Here is a 13,720-nt window from a genome sequence, read left to right on the forward strand (position 1 = left end):
GGTCTGTTACATATTTCTTGTTTGTTGTTAAGCACAAAGCCACACAATGGTGTATCACTACAGTTGTATATGGTCTGTTACATATTTCTTGTTTGTTGTTAAGCACAAAGCCACACAATGGTGTATCATTACAGTTTTATATGGTCTGTTACATATTTCTTGTTTGTTGTTAAGCACAAAGCCACACAATGGTGTATCAGTGCTGTACTAACCACGGGTATCGAAACACAGTTTTTAGCGTTATAAGTCTTCGGACTCAACGCTGACTAGTGGGGGATGCTGGACACATAGAGAAAACTTCATTAGTTTATCACACCCGTGAACTACCATTAGTTTTATAACACCCGTGAACTACCACTAGTTTTATCACACCCGTGAACTTACCATTAGTTTTATCACACCCGTGAACTACCACTAGTTTTATCACACCCGTGAACTACCGCTAGTTTTATCACACCCATGAACTTACCATTAGTTTTATCACACCCGTGAACTACCATTAGTTTTATCACACCCGTGAACTACCACTAGTTTTATCACACCCGTGAACTACCATTAGTTTTATCACACCCATGAACTACCATTAACTATCTTCCAGAATATTCTACATATATGTAAGATTTTGCAACGTTAAAGAATTTGTAGTAACGATAGGGTTGTAATTAACTACTGGTTTTGATTATTAGGTACTCGCCAATATATATATATATATTATTCAAGTTTAAGTAAATTATCAAATTACATTAAAACTTTGAAATATAAAATACTACGCCCAATGGATTAAATGTGTTGACATATAGACTAAAGGCTCACTTGTTAGATTTAATTCAAATGATTACCATCTGGCAGTTTCACGTACTCATTGTCAAACACTTTGGTTCTTTAAAAGTCATTAGTTAAAAGAAGGTATAAAATAAATAATGTCAAATCCTAAGCCTAAACCTTTTTAATTCGAACAAACAACTATTTGAGAAAATAGCGCAAGTTTTCAATGAAATTGATCTAGGTTTAATAACGGATGAGAATTATTATAATTCCATCAAACCTTGGTTAAAGAAAGTGGAGAATTATTATAATTCCTGCATATATTAGTTAAAGCCCGGATATATGTTAAACGCTTCTCTCTTCTTTTTTCTTTTTTTTTTGCAAAAATTTGTCATACAAATTGACTTCAAAATCTTTGAGACTCAAGTACATAATATGAATATTCAAATGAAACTGCTTGTGGATTGGTCTTGTATTCACTCTGGTTATGGTGACTTACCCTTGTTTAACTGAATGGCGGTTTGTAACAAGAAACTAGATGCTGGAGTTTCACCTCAAACGAACGTACCAAACTAAAGAAAGTTTCCTGTTTTCGTACAAAGAACACGAATTAAGTCTTAACGGAAATGTGGAATGGAAGCAACATACAACGAAGTTCTCTAAAAGAGAACAATATTTCATGTCACTTTCAGCGGGCCTAATTTGCTTATTATAAAAAAAAGACCTACACAAGTCTATAAAAAGTCGTCGCTTTTCAATTAAAGATAATAAAATATTAATGCTAGTTCATACAATGTTAAAATTACTGGTTAGTCTTATTTGAAAAAGTATGTACATTGAAAAGTTGTGAACGTTTGCTGTATGATAACGCTTTTGCTTATACTAAGTGTTATATGTTCATATATGTTTGTCAATATATAAGTCTAATTTTACTTCAGTTAAAAGAAGAAAAGAGGTAATTCTTCATTAATGGAAACAACGATAAAACGCTATATATATATATATATATATTTCAATAATTATTAGAGTAAGTTTCTGAGAATGAAAGAATTGTTAGATTTTTATCTGATCGTAGTACTGCTGAATGTTACTTGTTATGATGTGTTTTTTTCAGCATTTTAGGAGGAGGGGGGAGAAGAAGTCGAGTTTGCAAAGGATAACACATGCGTGTCCAAGTGATAAGAATCCCAAAGTCAAGAACAAATAAGTGTACGGGAAGTACTTCTGGCTGCTTCTCTACCAAGTGGTCTGTCTTTTGGTTCAACACACCGGAAATGATGAGACCATGTAGGCCAATAAACTTCCGGTGCAGAAACGCACTGCACGTGGACATGGCCCAAACACGTCTCTGTACACGAAGTCGCAGCTTATTGTTGCGTAGCGACAAGTCTATTTCTAAGTCTGTCGTGTGAGGAAGATTTCAAAGGGCTGCTTCACGAGGTCTACGTAGTACAGGGTTTCTCAAAATGACAAGATCTATCAAAACAACACAGAATACAAATATTACACGTTTCATTTCGTAACTTTTTAAATTAATTGAATATTTTTCAAACTGATATATTCTACTAACATTTATGTTTCATCACTCCACTTTTAAAATGCTCTTATACAATAAAAAGTCTTTATTGGTATATTTCAAGTTTAGACAAATTAAAAACCATGGTTTATGAGGCATCCTTTATAGTAAAAGACTTCATACGATTTCATCACTTTGTTAAGCTTGTGTGATGTGCATCTACAAGTATTGTGTTTAATAGCCATTCACAGCGTATACAAAGTCAAGATCTGTTCCCCTTCTGATAAGTAAACAAACTGGTGGATGTCTATGGAACTCTCTTATTAGGAAACGTTTGATGAAATCTCTAATAACTTCACTAAAAGCTAGTAAATCCTTCCTTCCTTCACATTAATCTACGTACATCAACCTTTTTTTTTGTAAGGCTTACACCAAACCTGTATTTTCTGTGACGTTATATACCCGTACCATAAGTCTTTTTACCCTGTTTTTCTTCTTTGAATGTACAACAGTAGGTGCTTTCCCTATTCCTGGGAGAGTCTGAGTACGAAAAACAGGTTAAGTTTAGTCAAATGATATTAAAATCTTGATAATAAAGTCTTCTTTTTACATATTTATTGTGTTCATTGTTTTTAGACTGACATATTTACCATTTACAACAAGCTGTCTGAAGACTTTCTCAGTGACATACATTAGTATGAATCTCATGGTTGGTGATGTTGATGATTACTTATTTCCATGAGAGCTTTTGTCTTATTTGAACTAAATGGGCTGTCTTTCTTCTGGGAAGAAATAGCTAGTTTACATACTTGTTAAACGGAACTGCATAGTCAGACATATATTTCCAACAAGAAACCAAATCAGCCAAAATTCTGTCTAATTATTTTAAACTACACAAAATGCCCTCGTCTTAAAGATTTTGTTTGATTGCAATCGGAACGAGAATGCCTTAGTTGTTAGCGTGTCGGGCTGCTTATCGAAGAGTCCGGGGTTCAAGAAATAATATCGCTAAATAGATTCCACACTTTCAGATGTGGACGAGTTAGAAAATTAACAGTCAAAAGAGCCAGACAAAGCCCTTTTGGCAGTGGGTGCTACTGACTAGTTGCCTTTCATCTGTCTAGTTGTTCAAAATTAGAAATGTCTATGCCTCATTCCTAAAAGTCTGGAGAGATAACCGTTTAGCCAATTTGCATGTAAGGTATCGTTTAGGTGGAAATTTCCAATACCAGTTTGATTGTGATCATGCGATTTCACCTGACCAAAAGAAATAACCGTTGATAAATAGATTGATGTGACTTTTAAACGTATATTTTGTAACTGATCGGAACAATATCAACATACTTAAACAGTATAGAAAGGACTTGCCACATTAATGTTACTGGACTATACACATGGCTGTTAGCACACACGTTATAAACGCTCATCCTATGCGAAGTACATGAAATCAACGTAAAAAACAATAACAGTGTTTTACAAAAGTACCAATGAAACTAACAGCAGTTTGTAAAGAAATGGTTGTGTTAAATATCATCTTACGCATGCGCGCGAAAGAAACTTTTCAAACTCTACAACTAGGACATACATCCAAATTTTTTCTTTTACGCATCTATTCGACTTGAATAAACATATATTTATTTTTACAGAACTATTTTTCGTTAGGCCTTAAGTAGAAGCTATTGAAATATATTTTTTACGTCCTAACAATAGATTCATAGATATTACCTCTAAACAATCTGGAACTTTGTTGAAGATTACAACCACACACACACACACACACACAAAAGAGAGACAGACAGACGAGTTTTTGTTGTTATTTGTTTGGTAATTTGTTTAATATTGTTTATTACAGAGATTATTTTATGCTGTTTAAGTTGTATATTTAAGATTAAATTAAATAAGCAAAAATACATATAGATAAATGATTTGTTTGTTTTTCAGTTGAGATATCTTACAAGTGATTGAAGGATTCAAGTAATATTCCAATAACATCTGTCTCATTATAGTGTTTTAACTGTTTTTACACTATAGATAAAGTTATGGTGCCTAAGTGTTTAAAATACACCGTTCTTACAAAATTAATAATATGATAGTTCTCAAAAAATTATCCAATAGTGCCTCAGAGGTAAGCTTGGTAGCTTGTAACGCTAGAATTCGAGTTTCGACCCCCACGGCGAACGCAGCTCAGATAGCCCGCTCGTGTAGTTTTACGTTAAAACGAAATCAAACAAAGAGGACTTATATATAAAAATAACTATATTTACAAAACTGATAATATGATAGTACCCAAGTGATTAAAAGTTATCATGATTCAGCCTTCGTGAAAACTTAATATGTTTTTTTAATGATGTCAGTTTCATGTGGCTGTTTTTGTAAATGAAATATAACATTTTAACATGTTAACTACACGTTATAGTGATTAAAGATAAGGTTTTTTTTAATTAATGGCTTCCTTGCTTATTAACTATTGATATTTTCACAACATTAAAGCTAAAATGCAAGTAACTTCATTTTTAGAATGTTTAGAAAGTGTGTCTGTAAAAAAAGTGATTAATACAACTTTTTAAAATCATTTAAAAACATGATGCGTCAAGGATAATAGTAAAATATCAAACATTTTACAGTATTACGTACGACAGAACTAAAATCAAAAGTACAGAAGAAACACCCAGAAATAGTAGTACTTCTGCCCACATGGGTTTAATCATTTAAAATATGTTTGTTTTAGAACTTCTGTGTAAAGCAACACAAAGGGCTATTTGTGCATGGCTGTCCCTAATTTTGATTTGTTAGAACAATGGTTTCCAAACTCTCTCAGCACAAGGCCCCTTTAGAACTTCCCCCATACTGACTAATTTAACAGTATTATGTATTCTGTGCATTTGCAACAGTCCCCGACCCTCTCCTACAGACTCCAGTGTGGGTCCTCTTGTGTAACCGCCAGAAAGGCAGCTAGTCAACAGAGCCCACCGACGACTCTTTTATTTGACCGATTAATTGGGTTTCACTATTACTCTTTTAGCATACTCCCCGACGTTTCCACAGCAACAGGACGCGAGCCTTGAATCTTCGAATTTATAGTCCGGTCGCGCTAACTACGAGGCCATGTCTGGCCCTTTTCAAACTCGCTGTTACATAGCTAACTGAATTACAGAACAAATTCATATATGTAGATATAATCCTATGTCACCTAACCTTTCATTCTCAAAATATACTCAGTGTTATAAAGATTGGCACTGATATTCACCAGATTGTTTTTGAATTAAAAGTTCTTGGAAAACGCTTGTTTAATTTATATAAAAAGAACACTTCTAACTTTGTATAGTTGGAGGTTTACTTTTAATACAGATATATATATATATTATTTTTTGACTATTTTATCAGAAATAAATGTAAAATTTTTAACAATATTATGAATACGAGAAACCATAAACAATTAAGTTGAATCCACAAACCTTAATAGGAATTGTGATATTTACATTTAAACTATTATGACGATTATACTAACTCCTCTATTAATTATGTCACGAGAGATAAACATAAAATTACTGTACAACAAAGAAATGAAGCTATAATTTCTTTCTATTTAAAAGAGTAATTTTTATTTAAGACAAAACCGTCATCATAGACGATTTGAAGAGCGATGTCTTCGAGTTAGGTCACGTTTTATAGCCAGAGAGTACAGATAAAATTCTTTTCGACATCACTCAAATTTCATAATCTTGTCCGCGAAAGTCTCGTTTCCAAATAAGGTAAGAGGAGCATGCACGGTATTAAGAAGCAATTCTTGCCACAGGATAGTCGAGAGGGACCTGTCGCGTGGCGCGTCTCTCGTGCCCGTGGCAGGAACGCGCTGCTCTCCGGCTCATAAGGAAAATGGCGCCACGCCAATAATTAGTTTTTTGTTGTTTTTTTTTTTCTTTTTAGCTACTTCTGTTCAAGCACCATTCAGGAACTGAAGATGTTGAGTGTGTTGATTGTATGGTTTTACTGCTACATTACTGGTTATCGCCGAAGCGTATGGTTAGTATCAGGAAGAAAAAAAAAGCATTATATAAATAGGCTATGACATTTAGTTTTTTTTTTATTATAGAGTTTCGACGCACGTACGAATATTTTTGGTGCACTAAACAATGATTGAGATTAATCAGTTTTTGCACTTTGGAAAAAAATATGTTTTTATAATATATATATTGAATTAGGTTTGCTAGTTTTGGTTTTAAATGCCTATTAGATTTAATAAATCAGTAAATTATATTATTTTACCCAAGTTAGTGTATTCATCCGGTATATGATCACAAAGAAATCACGTAATTGGTTAGAGCAAAATCAAATATAAGTACTCAGAGAACCCTCCTTATAATTCCAAGTAAGTATACAGGAAATTTCAATTGCGTTAAGCTTTAACTTGTAACCAGCGAAAACAGTTTTGTAACTTTTCAATACCATTTTACTTTTACCAAAACCAGACTAAATGTTTCTAATACTGGGTGAGATTACGTCTCACAAATTCAAACACAGGTAAGAAAGTATAACCAGAACCATTCAGGATCTCGGATCATAGCTTTTTACAATCCGTATTAGAAACACAAGTTCAATCAACATCCAGAAACCACGTATATAAATGTATTCAATAAAGTAAATAGTACCATAAAGAAGAAACGTTGATGAAAACTATGTGTTGCTTGAAAACGATTAACTCTTAAGCAGTTCAAAAACAACTGATTTTCATCTGTGTTGTTTAACTCGTGGCTAATAAAATTAATGAATTTATGACTCGTGTGGCCCAAATCGCTCCTCAACACTTTTTCTTTTTTTTTTGTCTTACAAATACGCTAAGCAAATATATTTTAAGAATGTCGAATAACTTACGCGTGAACAATATGTACCATACTTTGTATTTGATAAGAAAAAGAAAGAGCTTTTGAAAGGCTTAGAGTACCTTTCAAACATTTAAAAGTTCAATAAGAAATGTGCGGTAAAGCTGTTTTCGCAGAGCCAGCGATAAATTGTTGAATAAGCAACATGTGATACGTGATTAGTTCCCTCCCTGGTTTTTCTGTAACGGTCTTCTTGTGTGTATGTGACTCCCCCAGCTCTGCCGTATGTCAAAAAAAAATTGAACACCAGATGTCGGTATGTTCGTTGCGTGACCTGTTTCAACGGATTGGCAAAAGTCCATCGAACAAGTAACGTTCCACATACACATTATGTCGGTTTATGTAAACGATAACATGGTGACTGTCAGTATCTAAGTAGACGTTAGAACCAATATATATAACAGTATATATATATGTTAATACACATTATATTACACAGTTCGGTAAAATATATACTTATCGCTAATGAAGTCCAACGTAATTTCCAAAATGATGGACTAGGACTTTCTTCCTAAGATTGTGGAAGTAAGCAACCAATAAAATTCAACCACTAAAGAAATGTAACAATTATGTTAATAAACCAAGATCAATTGTTTGATTATCACAGTGCTGAAAAAAATCAATAACTTTCCCCATATCCTAATGTTCTCAGATACTTCATTTTTATTACTTTCAAGATAAAAACGTCCTTATTCCTATTCTTTCTAGCTTTTGGAAGTTCTGTTTTTAATATGTAGGTGGAACTTTTCCATTATTTATAGCAAACGAAGTAATAGGCTTAAAAGGTCAGCTACAGAGACCCGTTTCCGCCGCCTTCATGTAAAATTCTTTCACCAAGATTTCTTGTACAAGTTCCTGCCTTCAAAGAATGGGGGGGGGGGGGTGAGCATACAACTGATTAGATCATATAAACGTGTAAAGAAATATTTTACGTATATATGCTCACGACGATTTTACGGTTTCACGAAGAGTTGTTTGACTGCACCCGATCAAACTTTTTGACTAATTCAACTCTGTATCTATTTAAATATACAATCTTAAAATAATAACAAGAGCTACAGGAGTCCTAACTACAGATTAACAAGTTACCACGTGATCAATACATGAGGCAGACAATAATTATACAGTGACACCTACAACTCAACCTCTCGGGCATTTCTAACAATTTTGAAATACATTATTCCTGGCAGCACCTTCACGTGCCACGAGGCCAGCTTGCATGCAGACAGCACTTCACGTGCACCCTCCAAGTCACGCATTGATCACACCATGTACGAGAGCAAAGTCTAAGGCAAAGTTTCTCTCGCAATGTTGTAAACGCGATTTATTCTTAACTTCTTTTTATATCAAGGTAGATACGATATTCCTCTCTAAATATTGTCAAACTAACACTAAATATTTGATTTCTAGACGCTATTGAGTTTTTTTTTGTTTTTTTAAATGACATTTCAAACTCTACTTACATAATTGTCTATGATTCTCATCTTCATTATACTCAGTCCGTATAATTATGCATTAGAGTGATACCTAGTTCTGCTTGATCACTCAACTTTAACATTCTATTATCACGTATGTTAAGAATTGCGAGAAAAAAGTTAGTTGAAGCTGGATAGAAAATATTATCACAGAAAGTTTCATATTCCTTTTACTTGCAGCACACACACACAAAAAAAAATGGTTTCTTTTACGAGAAGACGTTACCGTTAAAATAAGTTGTTCTTTTAACTCACTAATTGTTAAATAAAACAATGGTTAAAAATCATAGTTTAAAAAGTCGAATATCCAAAATAATTTTTATGAGAACCGAATTTTTTGTGTGTTTAGTTTATAATCTTTCAGTTTCGTTTCCACGAAACTTCTAGAATGACTTTTAGCGCATGCGCAGACAGATTTTTGTTTGAAAAGAAACTATCAAAAAGACTGATTTACATACGTAGATTAGCGCAAATGTTCAGATCGATAACTAAAGAAATAAAAGTATTCGAAATAGCAATAAAAACTATAGATCTCAGGAATAATTTATTAATCAATAACTAGTTGACGAACCATTCAAAGAAAAGACGTAGGGCCCCCTGGGGAGCGGCCTATGTGGTAAAGTTCGAAAGCAGACCACCTTCCTCACTCCCTGTAGTGAACTAAGGTTGTCTGTTAAATTTAGTTCGGGTCTGCCAAAAAAATTAAGAAATAAAAGGCGGATACATAGACAGATAGGGGACCTTGAGGGAGTGACATGGAGATCAGATCTGAACCCACCACCTTATGTCACTTCCCGAGATGCCCTAAGGATGTTTTCAAAGTTTAGTAAAGATCAATACAGTAGTACGGGGAACACATGGCCCCCGAAGGTGAGATGGGAGGGTTAATATTCGAATCTGAACTACCTTATGTCACTCCCCTAAGAGCAATAAGGATGCTTGCAAAATCTGAATGGCATCGACCAAGAATTGAAGGTTTGACAGATGGCTACAAACACAGAAACCCCGGGAAGTAACATAGGTGAGGAGATACAAAAGTTAAACCCCTATGTTACTCCCTGTGTGCCCTCTAAGTTTGGTGGAGGTTAATAAAAGAGCACAGGGAATAAATGGGGTCCCCGGGAGTGACATAGGGGGAGTCAGATCCGGACTCCTTCTCGTCTATGGTTGAGATCGGTCAAAAATTATAGGTATGAAATGTAAACACGAAGATTAGAATGGCTCTCCGGGAGTATCATGGGGGAGGGGAGGCATATACGAATGGCCTTTAAGACACTAAGAGTGCATGACAAGTTTAGTTGAGATCCGTCAAAACGTGCGGACATGAAAATTGGACATATAGATAACACTTCTGTTTGAAAAATATAGAGCATCATTTTGCAAACATGTTTTGTAAACCAAACATATGATGAAAAAAAACAACACAGAACAACTATTCTGTTTTGCTTCATTTTTTTTACCACAACCTTCGAAAAATAAATATTTATAGAGTAGATCTAATGGGATTCAACGAGGAAAATACGAGATAAATTGTAATTACAGACCACCTGTACGTTCTGTTTGATGATTTGATACTTATGAATTCAAAAATACCTTACGGCTTTCCAGAGCACTATTGAACATTTGTTTAAAGAACAAATGTATTAAAATTTTTAATTATTTAACGGAATAAAATAATGAACCCAAAAATGACAACATAGTGTATAAAAGAATATTCGTTATATAGAGCATTATGTCAGACTAAGTTTCTAACGCCGTATTTTGTAACTAAAGACACCAGGATGAGGTATTTAAAGCTTTAGTCTGTGTTTCGTAGACGTATTGTGTGATGCTTGTCAAAATATGATTAATCTTCTTATAATTAGTTATTGCTAGATTAATTTATTCTAGATACTGATTGAAAAATGAGTAGTAAATAGATCGGTTTATATCAAATCACTAAATATAACTTGTTTATCCCTGTATAGATTTAATTCATCATTTAATTTGAAGGTAAAACCGTGGTCATAATGGCCCAAATTATAACACTTAGTTGTAAATGTAATAATCTATTTCCTTAAACCTAATAATATCTAATACGATGTTTCCCTCAATATTGATAAATTTCATTTAAGGAAAACTTACTACTTTAGTATTAATTATGTAAATGGTAGAAATATTGTCTGTATTGATTACTTTCATTCATTGAGCTTAAGTTTAATGTCACTCACTGCGAAAATAGTACATTTCTTTGTGCAATGTATAATGAAATTATCAGAAAAATATGTTTTAAGAGATTTGAATAATTCTATGTTATCTCGCCTTTCACTGAACACTGTAATTAAGATTATTTAAACCTCAACCCCTGTGTGTCGTGTTTCACTCCTAAACACATCATTGTTGCAAAATAACTAGTATTTCAGGGGAAAATATGATTTACGACACAAGTTGTACGTAAGATTGCACTTATTTGTACAGTTTCTACAAATCTGAAATATTATGTGAAATAATTCAATTCACATCCTAGAATTATGCAGTTATCTGTTACTTTTGATTGATCTAATTCAAAAATATAGATTACAGTTATAAATGTAATTTTACAACAACAACTGTTATTTTGTCTCTCTTTCTATCTGTAATTATATGTATATATATATATATATATATATATACTATTGTAGTTATATATATATAATATATATATATACTATCTATATATATATATAGATGTATATATATACTATCTATGTATATATATATATATATATATATAGCTTTACCATCTTTGTTTAAATTTCTTATCACTGTCTGTTTATATGTCTACTTAGATGTATCTACCTATTTTTACTTCATCGTATTAAACATAAGTATAAACAATTAATATGTTCCATCAAGTTTTGGTTAAATACTGTTTAACTGCTAATCTAAAACATAGTAGGTACTCAGATTATTATTTTAAAGTGTTTTTGCTTTATGTTAATATTTTGGAAGTTTTGTTTTTGTTGGGATTTTTTTAACGCATTTAGATTCGTAGATTAAACTTGCAATATCCATTTAAGCTAAATAAGAAATTATAATCAATTTCAGTTATAAAAACTTCCTACAAAAGAAAAAAAACTCAGATGGTACTCTGTCCATAAAAGACCACTTCAATTTACCTGATAATTTGTATTTTTGTTGAGCAGTACAATATCTTGTATATACATGACGTCAAGTCACGCGCTATCTGCATCATGACAGCCAGAAAATTTAGCTCTAGAGTCAAGTTAGCTGACAAAACCACATGCTAGCCGGAAGGTCAGCATAAATAAATATTTTCCTTTTGCACTCGTCTTCTGCGAAAATACCCCGTTTTTCTGTATTTGTGATTTTACGTTAAAGATACATCGCCCTTACAACCTAGAATTCGTAGCGAAATCGACTCATTCCTTATTTTTATATCCGAAAAAACATTTTTAGGTTAAATATCACATTTTCCTATTAATCAGAACTCATGTACAGATTTACTGTCAACAATTTAACAGAGAAAACTATGCTCGCTCTGTATTGTATACATGCATTGGAGAGTGAGGCCTGTGATGTTCATAGGAAGCCATGCATGGCCTGCTATTTTTAGTAACCTGACGTAAAACACGCGACTGCATGACGCACATGGAAAGGATCAGAGGATTGGTGTGCTGATAGTGCTAGTGTAATAACAGCAAGTTCATTCTCTCAAGGATTTCTTTTTTTCCTCTTTTTCCGCTCTAACTCAACCATACTGAGTAAGAAAATTTGTTAGCAAGGAAATTGAGAAACAAATTCTAACTCAAAATTTATTTATTTTTTTCTCGTTTACTGTAATGTTTAATTTTTTATATTTGAAGAGGATAATTGTTATAATTCCATCAATAATTCCATCAGACCTTGGTTATTATAATTCCATCAGACTTTGGTTAAAGAACGGGTGATAATTATTATAATTCCATCAGACTTTGGTTAAAGAACGGGTGATAATTATTATAATTCCTCAGACTTGGTTAAAGGGAATAATTATTATAATTCCATTAAACCTGGGTTAAAATATGAGAATTATTATTATTCCATTACACCTTGGTTAAAGTATAAGAATTATTATAATTCCATTACACCTTGGTTAAAATATGAGAATTATTATTATTCCATTACACCTTGGTTAAAGGATAAGAATTATTATAATTCCACTACACCTTGGTTAAAGTATAAGAATTATTATGATTCCATCAGACTTTGGTTGAAGGAGAGAATTATTATAATTCCATCAGACCTTGATTGAAGGGGATAATTATTATAATTCCATCAGACTTTGGTTAAAGAACGGGTGATAATTATTATAATTCCTCAGACTTGGTTAAAGGGAATAATTATTATAATTCCATTAAACCTGGGTTAAAATATGAGAATAATTATTATTCCATTAGACCTTGGTTAAAGTATGAGAATTATTATAATTCCATCAGACCTTGGTTGAAGAGGATAATTATTATAATTCCATCAGACCTTGATTGAAGGGGATAATTATTATAATTCCATCAGACTTGGTTAAAGGGGATAATTATTATAATTCCATCAGACCTTGGTTGAAGAGGATAATTATTATAATTCCATCAGACCTTGGTTAAAGAAAGAGGATAATTATTAAATTATCCCCTTCAATTAAGGTCTGATGGAATTATAATAATTCTCTCCTTCAACCAAGGTCTGATGGAATCATAATAATTCTTATACTTTAACCAAGCCTGAGGAATTATAATAATAATTATCCTCTTCAACCAAGGTCTGATGGAATTAAAATAATTCTCCCCTTGAGTAAGCAATCACGGCTTAAATCACGAAAGGGGCTGCAGTTAAGTGCTCTTCACGCAAGGGTTTTAAGATAAATATATTAATGATGTTTATTGTATGATACTTGAAGCGAAAGTATGTAAATATTTGCTGTGTGAACAGATTTTGTTTGTCCAGCATTAATGCTGCAAAAAAGTCACATTTATAATATATTCATAATTGGAAAACAAAACAATAATTTACTGTACAAAAACAGAAACTGAAATAATGTGGGATATTAGATGTGAATGGCCAGAAATGTT

General features: G+C 32.7%; 1 protein-coding gene across 1 annotated transcript in view; it reads right to left on the reverse strand.

Moving 5' to 3' along the window:
* Positions 1–12,029, reverse strand: part of LOC106456881 (myocyte-specific enhancer factor 2C-like) — a 44,481-nt gene extending 32,452 nt beyond the window's left edge. Inside the window, exon 1 of the mRNA XM_013916260.2 lies at positions 11,774–12,029. The gene's annotated coding sequence lies outside the window, so the exon portion shown is untranslated. The remainder of the gene's footprint in view (positions 1–11,773) is intronic.
* Between the last annotated feature and the right edge of the window lie 1,691 nt (positions 12,030–13,720).

This window comes from Limulus polyphemus, unplaced genomic scaffold, assembly GCF_000517525.1.
Source record: "Limulus polyphemus unplaced genomic scaffold, Limulus_polyphemus-2.1.2 Scaffold12, whole genome shotgun sequence".
In the NCBI taxonomy this organism is placed as follows: domain Eukaryota; kingdom Metazoa; phylum Arthropoda; class Merostomata; order Xiphosura; family Limulidae; genus Limulus; species Limulus polyphemus.